Source organism: Salmo salar, chromosome ssa10, assembly GCF_905237065.1.
Source record: "Salmo salar chromosome ssa10, Ssal_v3.1, whole genome shotgun sequence".
NCBI classification, from domain to species: domain Eukaryota; kingdom Metazoa; phylum Chordata; class Actinopteri; order Salmoniformes; family Salmonidae; genus Salmo; species Salmo salar.
This window is the reverse complement of record NC_059451.1, coordinates 22,103,409-22,118,618: the sequence shown is the minus strand read 5'-3', so window position 1 is coordinate 22,118,618 and position 15,210 is coordinate 22,103,409. Positions and strand designations below refer to the sequence as shown.

General features: G+C 45.7%; 1 long non-coding RNA gene across 1 annotated transcript; it reads left to right on the top strand.

Moving 5' to 3' along the window:
* The first annotated feature begins 13,539 nt into the window (after nt 1-13,539).
* LOC106614007 (uncharacterized) lies at nt 13,540-15,210 on the top strand. Its single transcript, XR_006757143.1, has 3 exons — nt 13,540-13,656; nt 13,811-14,810; nt 14,939-15,210. It is a non-coding gene; the product is annotated as an uncharacterized lncRNA (long non-coding RNA).

Here is a 15,210-nt window from a genome sequence, read left to right as displayed (position 1 = left end):
GAAAATCTAAAATTGTACTAACAAGTGGACAATGTTATGCCATAAACAATGTAGTTGTGTGACCGGTGTCAATAAACAGTGCTCTTTTTGTAGAGAGAACCTTCCGTTTCAGGATGAAGACTTAGTGGCCACCCCTGGGAGGGAGCTCATTGGGCCCCTTCGTCCTCATCTCAGTCCTCGTGCAGCTCAGAGTGCCCTAATAGGCCCTCCTTACGACAGGCTGATTATCTGGAGCAGAGAGACACATCCACAGTCCCACTGTTTGTCCTCCCTCAGAGAGAGAGAGAGAGAATGAGAGAGAGGGAGGAAGAAATAGTGCGAACGGGAGAAAGAGAGAGGGAGAAAGAGGGGGAGATGAGGGAATATGCAGAGAGGGGGGTGATGTGGGGAAGAAAAGGAGACCTCTGTATTGTGAGGGGAAATAATATAAAACCCATTGTGGAAGAAAATCAGAACTGTGAGTTTGGCCAAGTATTTCCAGAACAAAGACATAGTGCTGCAGTTTCTCCACACAGGACTTCCTGCTCATAGATACTCTCATCAGACCTTTAGTCCAATGTTAACCTTATTAGCATTGTGACAAAGGATGAATCTCAAAATAATTTCCTTGTTTCCTCTTGACCTCTCCCGTTCTCCTTAGACTATTGAGATCCAGTCAAAGACGTCAGTGAGATCTTCAGTGCAGATGAGTATATCTCAATGGTCTAGTGTTGAGTGGACATGGAAAAGGAGCTGGGAAATTAGGTGTTGAGGTGTTGAAACTGGTGTTTCTGTTCTCAAACTAAGCACTGATAACCTTTCCCCCTTTATATCTGCCTGTTTTTCTCCCGTCTCTCTCCTCACGCTTTGTCCCTGCCCCGCCCTCCCTTCCTCCCTCTCTTTCTGGCAGGTACAGGTGGAACATGTTGATGGTGAAGCTACCTGGGAGAGGGAGAGGGGCAGAGACAGAGTGAAAGGTAGCGAGGGAGAAGAGAGGGAACACTCCCAAGCAGGTGAATGTTCTGAAATGCTGTGGAGGGTGGATGGAAAGTCACCACCACGTTAATGTTCAGCCGTGGTCTGACACTGCTGAGGTTGTTGGTGCGTGCCACAGTCGCTTGGTCACAGGTCTTACGTGACACCCATGGGACACACATGCTACGGAGGGATCCTCCAGAGACGCTGTTTACAGGTGAGAGTTGTTAACAGTCCCCTACACAGGTGTTTGTGTGTGAGACATACAAACAATTTAAGAGTGAGCTATGGATTTGTTAGTTTATTTATTTCTGGTGGGAGTTTATTCGACTTTGTGCTGTTATGCCGAAGTGTGAAGGAGGGTTAGTGTTTAGGGTTAAAGGACATCAGATATCACCTGTTATCTATTTTCTTTGTAAGGAGAATAGGCATTAGAGAGTTAGAGCTACGGAGGTGGAGCCCCTCTCTCTGGCCTATCTGAGGTGAACTGGCTTGACATTCATTCCACTGAAGACGATCCATTCTCCTCTTTAGGTTGTGACGACAGATGAAAACAGGATATCTACTTCCGAACCAGAATTCACCACCTCTTGTTGTGTTACCTGCTGAGAGTCCTGGCTTAAAAGGATTTATGCTCAAATTGTTGGATCGACATGTTTTGACCAACCGCTTACCAAAAGAAGGACTTTCAACTCAAGCTGGGTTAACTCATGTTCGGTAGGTATTTTGTCTACTACTAATCAAACATCTTAAATATTAAACCTTGGGACCATTTGATTTGACACTCAGTCACCTCACATGACCAGTAATAACACAGGATTGTGTGTCTTTCTATTGAGAATAGGTCACAGTCAATGATTTGAGGAGTCAAGTTTCCCTTTCTCTGTGTGTTCTGTGAGGTAGTAAGCATGGCAGCAATGTAATGAGTTAGAAGACTGGCATGCGAGTCAATGTTATAAATAACTCGTTGTCTGTTGTTTTCTGATGTTTCACTCCTCCAGAACAGCGTCTGTGGTCATTATGGCACCGTGCCCAAAAGGGGATAATACCACCAACCCTGAAACAGGTCAGTCCAGTCTTTGTGTCCATCCATATTTGCATGAAACAAAGAAAAGTGTTTAGATGTCAAATAAAGCATCCAATATATGACCTTTGACCTAATTTGATAATGACAGAGGTCCGGTTTCCTCAGAAGAAGCTATTAGAGTAATTTCTGTCTTCTCCATGTACGGTATGGGCGAATAGGGGCCTGCAAGATTCCCCCTGAGAGATGGCATAATAACACACTACAGTCTGTCACACACACACACACACACACACACACACACACACACACACACACACACACACACACACACACACACACACACACACACACACATGATCTCATCCTACTCCCTCTGTGATGGAGAGTGACCTGACCTAGTCATAGATAAAGCACATTTGCAGTTATATAAGGCTTTTCTTTAACTCTGTTTATAACAGATATCACGTGGGAGGTGAGAGCAAACAGCCGCCGCTTCCACAAACATCGACAGAGGAGATCCTTTCTGTGTTGCTGCTGGGACCGATATACCTTGAGTCCCAGAGTACACTGTGTTGTGATCCAACACTGCTGGCACAGACACGCTAACCCACTAATTGACAAACTCTCACATCTCCCTTGTGTGTCTCTCTCGCTCTCTCTCTCTCTCTCTCTCCCTCTCTCCCTCTCTCTCTCTCTCTCTCTCTCTCTCTCTCTCTCTCTCTCTCTCTCTCTCTCTCTCTCTGTTTCTTTCTGTGTCTGTCCACTGGGTTTTGTTGTCAGGACTTCCCCTCACGCTGTACAAACAGTTCCAGTGAGAAGCCAACCACTACTTCCTCCTCATCCTGGTGATGTAGGTCAAACTCTAGGTTTCAACTCTCAGTTTATAGCCAATATTTGATATTGGTGAATTTAATTATCTGTATGTATGTTGATATAGAATCGTAATATTTTTATATTTTTGGTTGTTTTAGACTAAAGTGTTCCAGGTTCTTGTGAGCAGGTCTTATTAATGTGCAATTCATATTTGTGATTCAATGAATGATCAATATCTGTGTGTGTGTGTGTGTGTGTGTGTGTGTGTGTGTGTGTGTGTGTGTGTGTGTGTGTGTGTGTGTGTGTGTGTGTGTGTGTGTGTGTGTGTGTGTGTGTGTGTGTGTGTGTGTGTGCGCATGCATGTATATGTACACGTGTGTGTGTGTTTCCAGTATATCTCTGCCATCTCATCAATCAATCAATCAAATGTATTTATAAAGCCCTTTTTACATCAGCCGATGTCACAAAGTGCTATACAGAAACCCAGCCTAAAACCCCAAACAGCAAGCAATGCAGATGTAGAAGCACAGTGGCTAGGAAAAACTCCCTAGAAAGGCAGGAACCTAAGAAGAAACCTAGAGAGGAACCAGGCTCTGAGGGGTGGCCAGCCCTCTTCTAGCTGTGCCGGGTGGAGACTATAACAGAACATGGCCAAGATGTTCAAACGTTCATAGATGACTAGCAGGGTCAAATAATGATAATCACAGTGGTTGAAAAGGGTGCAACAGGTCAGCACCTCAGGAGTAAATGTCAGTTGGCTTTTAATATATATATATCTATCTATGTATCGATCTATGTGTCTATTTCTCCTCTCTTTCTACATCAGGCCAGGAGATGCAGTGACTCTCAGATTAATAACCCTGTGATATCCTCATCTCCCAGAGGTGAGCACAAAGAGGCCAGCTCTGTCTCTCAGGGCAAAAACCGAACTTGAGACACCCATGTGTACTGTAAAACCCTCAAACGTCTGTGTAAATCAATATCACTTCCTTTGTCCTTCTGTCTCTCTCCACTCCAGTCTCAGTTTCAGCCCATCCCAGTGGAAGGATGAATGTGTGGGAGATGTGTTGCGACTTCACAAAGACCAGATCATCCCGGTGAGTTTCTAGACCTAGGCTGATGCTTCAGTTTACTCAGCACCACCTGCTGGTTTACGAACAGTCACAGATTGTGTAAAGTAATGTTCATCCAAAACCTGTGTCTCTCTTGCGTTCTGGTCTCCTGTCCCTGACTCTTGTTCCCCTTTCTCCCCCTCTACCTTTGATCCTCTATATTCCCGCTTCTCTCTTTGTATCTCTTGTACAGGTGGATCTGCTTCTCCTCTGCAGCTCCGAGCCTCACAGCCTGTGCTACGTGGAGACAGCTGTGCTACGTGGAGACAGCTGTGCTACGTGGAGACAGCTGTGCTACGTGGAGACAGCTGTGCTACGTGGAGACAGCTGACAGGTACAGGAACATCTGTGTTCTAACAATGCACTTGGCTTTTATTCTGAGATTGATATCATTGTTATGAGAGCACTGCTCCCCAGTAGTATGTGTCTTCCTCTTACACATATTATATCCATATTATAATAATTCTATTACGTAGTCACTGCAGTGTTGTTTTTGCAAAGAGACCAACATGAAGTAGCTACAGGCCCTGGCCTCCACCCGCACAGAGATGACCACTGACCCAGCAGAGCAGACCCTGGCTGCCTTCGATGGTAGGCACCACCTGACTCAAAGCATTACAGTAATTAGGAACAAATGCTACGTTTATAAAAAAATAGGGTGAGCTCAAATCTGAAGCAGACCGCAGCTGCCTTCAATGGTAAACACCACTCTGACCCAGAGCATTAGGAAGTAAGGGGAAATAGGTTCAAATGCAAAGTGTGTTCAAAATATGGTGAGCTCCTAATAACTGTATGTCAGTGTCAGGTTAGAAATGTAAACAGCCCTTTCTTTCACTCTACCCCTGCATCATTTTATTTCTGCCCCTCTCTCTCCCTCCCTTTCACTCTACCCCTGCATCATTTTATTTCTGCCCCTCTCTCTCCCTCCCTTTCACTCTACCCCTGCATCATTTTATTTCTGCCCCTCTCTCTCCCTCCCTTTCACTCTACCCCTGCATCATTTTATTTCTGCCCCTCTCTCTCCCTCCCTTTCACTCTACCCCTGCATCATTTTCTTTTTGCCCCCTCTCTCTCCCTCCCTTTCACTCTCTCCCTCCCTCCTTCCCTCTCTTATTCGCTCCCCACCCCTATCTCTCCCTCTCTCCCTCCGTCTCTCAGGCATTGTGTTGTGTGAGGGGCCCAACAGTCATCCGTACACCATCCGAGGAGAGCTCCACTAGAGGGGAGAGCGCCACCCTCTGGACGGTGAACACATCCTGCTGAGTGGAACAGCCCTTTCAATGCAGACACAGCCTATGGCATGTTCATATACACCAGTACTCAGCACACATACATAGGCCCTGCACCAATACTTTCAAATGGATCCTCTTTTCCTCCCCTAACAGATAAATTATAAGGACTATGAAACTGAAAATTGAAAGTTGAAATGAGACATATCTTCCTGCCCCTCTGGCTAAGACAGTAAGACCCTGGGTAATGTTGGTCGGCTCAGAGTCAAGATGACTCAGATTCAGACAGTAAGACCCTGGGTAATGTTGGTCGGCTTAGAGTCAAGATGACTCAGATTCAGACAGTAAGACCCTGGGTAATGTTGGTCGGCTCAGAGTCAAGATGATTCAGGCTCAGACAGTAAGATCCTGTGTAATGTTGGTCGGCTCAGAGTCAAGATGATTCAGGCTCAGACAGTAAGACCCTGGGTAATGTTGGTCGGCTCAGAGTCAAGATGACTCAGGCTCAGACAGTAAGACCCTGGGTAATGTTAGTCGGCTCAGAGTCAAGATGACTCAGATTCAGACAGTAAGACCCTGGGTAATGTTGGTCGGCTCAGAGTCAAGATGATTCAGGCTCAGACAGTAAGATCCTGTGTAATGTTGGTCGGCTCAGAGTCAAGATGACTCAGATTCAGACAGTAAGACCCTGGGTAATGTTGGTCGGCTCAGAGTCAAGATGACTCAGATTCAGACAGTAAGACCCTGGGTAATGTTGGTCGGCTCAGAGTCAAGATGATTCAGGCTCAGACAGTAAGATCCTGTGTAATGTTGGTCGGCTCAGAGTCAAGATGACTCAGGCTCAGACAGTAAGACCCTGGGTAGTGTTGGTCGGCTCAGAGTCAAGATGACTCAGATTCAGACAGTAAGACCCTGTGTAATGTTGGTGGGCTCAGAGTCAAGATGACTCAGATTCAGACAGTAAGACCCTGGGTAATGTTGGTCGGCTCAGAGTCAAGATGATTCAGGCTCAGACAGTAAGATCCTGTGTAATGTTGGTCGGCTCAGAGTCAAGATGACTCAGGCTCAGACAGTAAGACCCTGGGTAATGTTGGTCGGCTCAGAGTCAAGATGACTCAGATTCAGACAGTAAGACCCTGTGTAATGTTGGTCGGCTCAGAGTCAAGATGACTCAGGCTCAGACAGTAAGACCCTGTGTAATGTTGGTCGGCTCAGAGTCAAGATGACTCAGGCTCAGACAGTAAGACCCTGTGTAATGTTGGTCGGCTCAGAGTCAAGATGACTCAGGCTCAGACAGTAAGACCCTGTGTAATGTTGGTCGGCTCAGAGTCAAGATGACTCAGATTCAGACAGTAAGACCCTGTGTAATGTTGGTCGGCTCAGAGTCAAGATTCAGAAGGCCCTGGACGAGGTCGTCCTTGTGGTGAGTGATAGAGACCTGGACGAGGTCGTCCTTGTGGTGAGTGATAGAGACCTGAACGAGGTCATCATTGTGGTGAGTGATAGAGACCTGGATGAGGTCGTCCTTGTGGTGAGTGATAGAGACCTGAACGAGGTCATCATTGTGGTGAGTGATAGAGACCTGGACGAGGTCGTCCTTGTGGTGAGTGATAGAGACCTGAACGAGGTCATCATTGTGGTGAGTGATAGAGACCTGGATGAGGTCGTCCTTGTGGTGAGTGATAGGCCCTGAACAAGGTCATCATTGTGGTGAGTGATAGGCCCTGAACAAGGTCATCATTGTGGTGAGTGATAGGCCCTGAACGAGGTCGTCCTTGTGGTGAGTGATAGGCCCTGAACAAGGTCGTCATTGTGGTGAGTGATAGAGACCTGGACGAGGTCGTCCTTGTGGTGAGTGATAGGCCCTGAACAAGGTCGTCCTTGTGGTGAGTGATAGGCCCTGAACGAGGTCGTCCTTGTGGTGAGTGATAGAGACCTGGACGAGGTCGTCCTTGTGGTGAGTGATAGAGACCATAACGAGGTCGTCCTTGTGGTGAGTGATAGGCCCTGAACAAGGTCGTCCTTGTGGTGAGTGATAGGCCCTGAACGAGGTCGTCCTTGTGGTGAGTGATAGGCCCTGAACAAGGTCATCATTGTGGTGAGTGATAGGCCCTGAACAAGGTCGTCCTTTTTGTGAGTGATAGAGACCTGGACGAGGTCATCATTGTGGTGAGTGATAGAGACCTGAACGAGGTCGTCCTTGTAGTGAGTGATAGAGACCTGAACGAGGTCGTCCTTGTAGTGAGTGATAGAGACCTGAATGAGGTCGTCCTTGTGGTGAGTGATAGAGACCTGAACGAGGTCATCATTGTGGTGAGTGATAGAGACCTGGACGAGGTCGTCCTTGTGGTGAGTGATAGAGACCTGAACGAGGTCATCATTGTGGTGAGTGATAGAGACCTGGACGAGGTCGTCCTTGTGGTGAGTGATAGGCCCTGAACAAGGTCATCATTGTGGTGAGTGATAGGCCCTGAACGAGGTCGTCCTTGTGGTGAGTGATAGGCCCTGAACGAGGTCGTCCTTGTGGTGAGTGATAGGCCCTGAACGAGGTCGTCCTTGTGGTGAGTGATAGAGACCTGGACGAGGTCGTCCTTGTGGTGAGTGATAGGCCCTGAACAAGGTCGTCCTTGTGGTGAGTGATAGAGACCTGAACGAGGTCGTCCTTGTAGTGAGTGATAGAGACCTGAACGAGGTCGTCCTTGTGGTGAGTGATAGAGACCTGGACGAGGTCGTCCTTGTGGTGAGTGATAGAGACCTGAACGAGGTCGTCCTTGTGGTGAGTGATAGAGACCTGGACGAGGTCGTCCTTGTGGTGAGTGATAGGCCCTGAACAAGGTCATCATTGTGGTGAGTGATAGGCCCTGAACAAGGTCATCATTGTGGTGAGTGATAGGCCCTGAACGAGGTCGTCCTTGTGGTGAGTGATAGAGACCTGAACGAGGTCGTCCTTGTGGTGAGTGATAGGCCCTGAACAAGGTCATCATTGTGGTGAGTGATAGGGCCTGAACAAGGTCGTCCTTGTGGTGAGTGATAGGCCCTGAACGAGGTCGTCCTTGTGGTGAGTGATAGAGACCTGAACGAGGTCATCATTGTGGTGAGTGATAGGCCCTGAACGAGGTCGTCATTGTGGTGAGTGATAGAGACCTGGACGAGGTCGTCCTTGTGGTGAGTGATAGAGACCTGGACGAGGTCGTCCTTGTGGTGAGTGATAGAGACCTGGACGAGGTCGTCCTTGTGGTGAGTGATAGAGACCTGAACAAGGTCGTCCTTGTGGTGAGTGATAGAGACCTGGACGAGGTCGTCATTGTGTTGAGTGATAGAGACCTGAACGAGGTCGTCCTTGTGGTGAGTGATAGGCCCTGAACAAGCTCATCATTGTGGTGAGTGATAAAGACCTGAACGAGGTCGTCCTTGTGGTGAGTGATAGAGACCTGGACGAGGTCATCCTTGTGGTGAGTGATAGAGACCTGGAGAGGATGAGGAAGGAAAGCAGTGTGAGAGTTATGGAGATAGATGGTTTTATCTGCTGAGTTATATGCGTCTCTTGTCTTGACTCATTTTATTATGTTGAATTATTCAACTTGAACATGTGTTTTATTTGTGTATTAAAAGTGTTTTTGTGTAGTAGTGTGTGTTTATCTACATGTATGTCTATGATCTCAGATAGTGCTGCTCTTGCTGCTGGTGGCTCTACTGCTGGCTGTGTTAATGGGGGGCAACTCGCCCGTCTACAAAGCCTTCCTCACCTACCAGAGCTTGACATTTCACTAGAATCCACTCCTCCAGTCCTATAGTACTGTATACACATACTTCATCTGAAATGTCTCTGTCTGTCACACATCTAGTACGGATGGCCTATGACCTGGAAGCAGCCTTTGTCTATATGTGTTAGATTTGGTTTCACCACAGTGACTGAACTCACTTTTGTTTGCATCTGACCAATGACCCAGACCTACGTATGTGAGTGTCAGACTCAGAGTTTGAGTTACAGGCTGACTGGAAGTTCTGGGCACTGTATGACAAATCAGGGCACCCTCGTAAATGTTTAAATATTCAAATACCCACCCTGCAAAATATTTAATGATGGTCCAGCCCTCTAGAGTCAAGGTGTGATCTGAAATGTGGCTAGAATCTCACTCCCATCTGCCCACTGTCTGCTACTACACAGCCCCCTATCCCCACTCTATCTGCAAATGTCTTCATTTCTCTTTCTTGTATTTATTCAGGAGATGCGCCAATCATTGCAGAGGAATCACAGGTAATGATCCAGGTTTAGATGTTCCATATTATTGTCGAGAAAAACATACTGTATACGTTATGCGGTTCAGTCCAGTATTATTTGCACATAGTCAAATCCGCCAGGAAGAAAGGGCTCCCGAGTGGTGCAGCAGTCTAACTGCAGTGAGCTGGGCTGGGTCTTCCTCTCCAGGACCAGGGACTCTCTGACAGTCAGTGAGCTGGGCTGGGTCTTCCTCTCCAGGACCAGGGACTCTCTGACAGTCAGTGAGCTGGGCTGGGTCTTCCTCTCCAGGACCAGGCACTCTCTGACAGTCAGTGAGCTGGGCTGGGTCTTCCTCTCCAGGACCAGGGACTCTCTGACAGTCAGTGAGCTGGGCTGGTTCTTCCTCTCCAGGACCAGGGACTCTCTGACAGTCAGGGAGCTGGGCTGGGTCTTCCTCTCCAGGACCAGGGACTCTCTGACAGTCAGTGAGCTGGGCTGGGTCTTCCTCTCCAGGACCAGGGACTCTCTGACAGTCAGTGAGCTGGGCTGGGTCTTCCTCTCCAGGACCAGGGACTCTCTGACAGTCAGTGAGCTGGGCTGGGTCTTCCTCTCCAGGACCAGGAACTCTCTGACAGTCAGTGAGCTGGGCCTCAAATGCCACTACCAGCTCCCTCACCCTGCTCGACTTCACCAGACATGTCTGTACTGGGTGAGACTGACGTTACCATTTGACCATGCTAGAAGGATGAATATATAACCCTGAGCTTACCCCTAACAAATATACCCTAATTATGTACTTTCTCAAAAGATCTGACAGAATTGCCTCTTGTCCTTTCTAGCATGGCTATCTAGTGACTACCTGAGTGAGACTGGATGCATCTGCCCCACAGCTCCCCTATCCTGGCACCTTTCCCTTTCTCTCCCTTCATCTCTCTATCCCCCAGTCTCTGGTCTTGATGTATTCTCCTGACATGTGTAGATGTGTTCTATCCTCTGATGTATGTTGTTGTGTGTGCAGTGCAGGAGCCAGAGGGAGGGCTGAAGTTATACTGTAAAGGTGCTGACATAGTGATCTTGGAGAGACTACAAAAAGACTGTCCATATCTGGAGAGCACTGAGAAAGCCTTAGATGTAAGACACTAACGTACACGTGCACACACACACACACACACACACACACACACACACACACACACACACACACACACACACACACACACACACACACACACACACACACACACTACATAGAGTAAGCAGAACAAGCAGATCTCATGCAACATCTCGTCAGGTATATTCCTGCCCTCTTCTAGCTGTTGCCCTGTCCTGTCTGAGAACCATGAACATACTGAACATACTAAACATACTGTACATACTGAACATACTGAATATACTGAACATACTAAACATACTAAACATACTGAACATACTGAACATACTGAACATACTGAACATACTAAACATACTGAACATACTGAACATACTGAACATACTGAACATACTGAACATACTGAACATACGGAACATACTAAACATACTGAACATACTGTACATACTGAACATACTGAACATACTAAACATACTAAACATACTGAACATACTGAACATACTGTACATACTGAACATACTGAACATACTGAACATACTGAACATACTAAACATACTAAACATACTGAACATACTAAACATACTGAACATACTGAACATACTGAACATACTAAACATACTAAACATACTAAACATACTAAACATACTGAACATACTAAACATACTGTACATACTAAACATACTGAACATACTGTACATACTGAACATACTGAACATACTAAACATACTGAACATACTAAACATACTAAACATACTAAACATACTGAACATACTAAACATACTGAACATACTGAACATACTGAACATACTAAACATACTAAACATACTAAACATACTAAACATACTGAACATACTAAACATACTGTACATACTAAACATACTGAACATACTAAACATACTGAACATACTAAACATACTGAACATACTGAACATACTGAACATACTAAACATACTAAACATACTGAACATACTAAACATACGGAACATACTGAACATACTAAACATACGGAACATACTGAACATACTAAACATACGGAACATACTGAACATACTAAACATACGGAACATACTGAACATACTAAACATACGGAACATACTGAACATACTAAACATACGGAACATACTGAACATACTAAACATACGGAACATACTGAACATACTAAACATACGGAACATACTGAACATACTAAACATACGGAACATACTGAACATACTAAACATACGGAACATACTGTACATACGGAACATACTAAACATACTGAACATACTGAACATACGGAACATACTGAACATATGGAACATACTGAACATACTAAACATACGGAACATACTAAACATACGGAACATACTGAACATACTGAACATACGGAACATACTGAACATACTAAACATACGGAACATACTGAACATATGGAACATACTGAACATACGGAACATACTAAACATACGGAACATACTGAACATACTAAACATACGGAACATACTGAACATACTAAACATACGGAACATACTGAACATATGGAACATACTGAACATACTAAACATACGGAACATACTAAACATACGGAACATACTGAACATACTGAACATACTGTACATACGGAACATACTAAACATACGGAACATACTGAACATACTGAACATACTGTACATACGGAACATACTGAACATACGGTACATACTGAACATACTGAACATACGGAACATACTGAACATACTGTACATACTGTACATACGGAACATACTGAACATACTGAACATACTGTACATACTGTACATATGGAACATACTGAACATACTGAACATACTGTACATACGGAACATACTGAACATACTGTACATACGGAACATACTGAATATACTGAACATACTAAACATACTGAACATACTGAACATACTGTACATACGGAACATACTGAACATACGGTACATACGGAACATACTGAACATACGGAACATACTGAACATACTGAACATACTGTACATACGGAACATACTGAACATTCTGTACATACGGAACATACTGAACATACGGAACATACTGAACATACTGAACATACGGAACATACTGAACATACTGTACATACTGTACATACGGAACATACTGAACATACTGAACATACTGTACATACTGTACATATGGAACATACTGAACATACTGAACATACTGTACATACGGAACATACTGAACATACTGTACATACGGAACATACTGAATATACTGAACATACTAAACATACTGAACATACTGAACATACTGTACATACGGAACATACTGAACATACTGTACATACTGTACCTAGGCCTAATGGGAGGAGTGGAACTGCCTTGACAACCCGTAACCATGAGGACGTGCTGGATCAGCTGTCTGACGACATGGAGAGAGGTGTAAAGGAATCCTCATAATCAGGACACTGCGTTACAGTATGTTCATATCATGGGATTTGATGAGAAATCACTATGCTACAACGGATGATGCCAATCAAGGAACCTCATGAAAGCTTTACATAAATGTAATGTGATCCACTGTCATAGTGATAAACTCTCTGTATATCCTGGTTCCTGTTGTGAAGGTGCTGGGGGTGACGGCTACAGAGGACTGGCTGCAGGACAGGGTCCCTGAGACCATCTCCTTGCTCAGACAGGCTGGACTCCAAGTCTGGGTGCTGACCGGGGACAAGAAAGATAGGCACCACACCATACTGAGTGGAGAAAACTCTCACTGTTCTGTTCTTCTCAGTCATCAATCCCTCTGTCTGTCTCTCTGTCACTGTCTCTCTCTTTCTCTCTGCAGAGACAGCGGTGAACATATGATACTCCTGCAGACTTCTGGATCCTGATGCCAGACTATTAGAAGGGGAGGAACTGAGGTCAGACATATGCACACACACACACACACACACACACACACACACACACACACACACACACACACACACACACACACACACACACACACACACACAGCTACACGACACACACATGGCTACACAACACGCACGGACACACACACAGACACACATTGACTATACTTTTCCAATATACTGTATCTATTAGTGTCTTTCCTCCCGCAGGCAGTCTTCTCCTGATCCAGAGAGGACTTTCTCCAAGGGCAAAGAGACATAACTATGGCGTGTGGACAGAAAGATGGCTGGAGAGAAATCAGCATTGGTCCTCACCGGCCCTGAACTGGTAAACATATGGATAAGGACTAATAGAGCTTGTCTTAAGACTACAAGACTGAATATCTTATAGCTTAGTGATGATCCGTATCATTTCTTTGCTCTGAGTCTAGTAAAGACTCTCTTTATCTGAAGGCTGCCTTCTCTTGTTGTTTCTTCTCAAGAAAAACATCACACAAAAGGCAGTGTCATGTTGATAGTGTTCAGGCAGAGTTTGACGCCAGGCCAGAGGGTGGGTGCCAGGTTCATGACCCTGGCAGGGCTGTGCCAGTCAGTGCTGTGTTGTCGTGTCACTCCGGGCCAGAAGGCTGATGTGGTCATGCTCAATGGGAAACACACCACCTCCATCACCATGGCGATAGGCGATGATGCCAACAATGTGAACCTGATCAACAGTGAGTGTGATGGACAGAGAGGTTGGCAGTGAAATTATGTCTGTTCGAAGGCAGGTTGTATTTAACATGTTTTCTCTCTCCCTCTCCTCTCGCTCGCTCGCTCTCTCTCTCCCTCTCTCCCCCTCTCCCCCTTCTCCTTCCTCTACCAGCTCACATACGGGTAGGTTTGGCTGGTGTAGAGAGGAGTCAGGCAGTGCAGAATGCTGACTATGCCCTGCCCCAGTTCAGCTTCCTATAGAGACTCCTATTGGTCCACAGAAGCTGGTCGTACTGCAGCATCGCTGTCTTCCTGCGCTACTTCCTGTACAAATCAAATCAAATTTTATTTGTCACCTGCCCCGAATACAATTGTGAAATGCGTACTTACAAGCCCTTAACCAACAGTGCAGTTCAAGAAAGAGTTAAGAAAATTTTGACCAAATAAACTAAAATTTAAAAATGTAAATAACAATAACGAGGCTATATACAGAGAGTACCGGTACCGAGTCAATGTGCTGGGGTACAGGTTAGTAGAGGTAATGTAGGTAGGGGCTTTGCTCTGGTACACATCTGGTTCAGCTTCTTCAATGGCTTCAGTGCTCAGAGAGATGGTCCAACTGGTCACATTGGTTTTGCATCATAAATGGAACTGCAACCTTTTTTAACAGACCCCAATGTTTTTGCCTTTTTCTGGGCTGTTTTCTTCCAGTCTCTGTATTAGAATTGGTTCATCATCCTGTACGTCTTCTACACCGACATGCCAGTAGAATGCCTGGGCTTTTTCGAGCAGGTAAGAGAAAAGATATAGGTCTTCCCCTAGGGTAGGGCCCTAGGGGCCCAGAGTTTGTTTTACTCCATGTGGTCATGGAAACACTCCTGACCCTTACCATACTGTTGTTGATCTCCTCCCTGCTACAGGAGATGAGTTCCGAGGTCAGTCGGAGCTCCATAAGGTTGGCCAGTGACAGGAGCTGTTCAACCCCTGGCTGCTGACTGCCACCCTGTTCTATGCCCTCTACACCTCCCCGGTCCTCTTCTTCATGCCCCTGGGGGGTTTCTATAACTCTGTTCTGGACTACCAGACCATGGCCGTTACCGTCACCTTAGCATTAGAATTCATGGAATGGACGTCAACAGAGGTCTGTGGAGTTTAGCAATCACTGTTGATTGTTGTCTAAGGCTGCAGATTG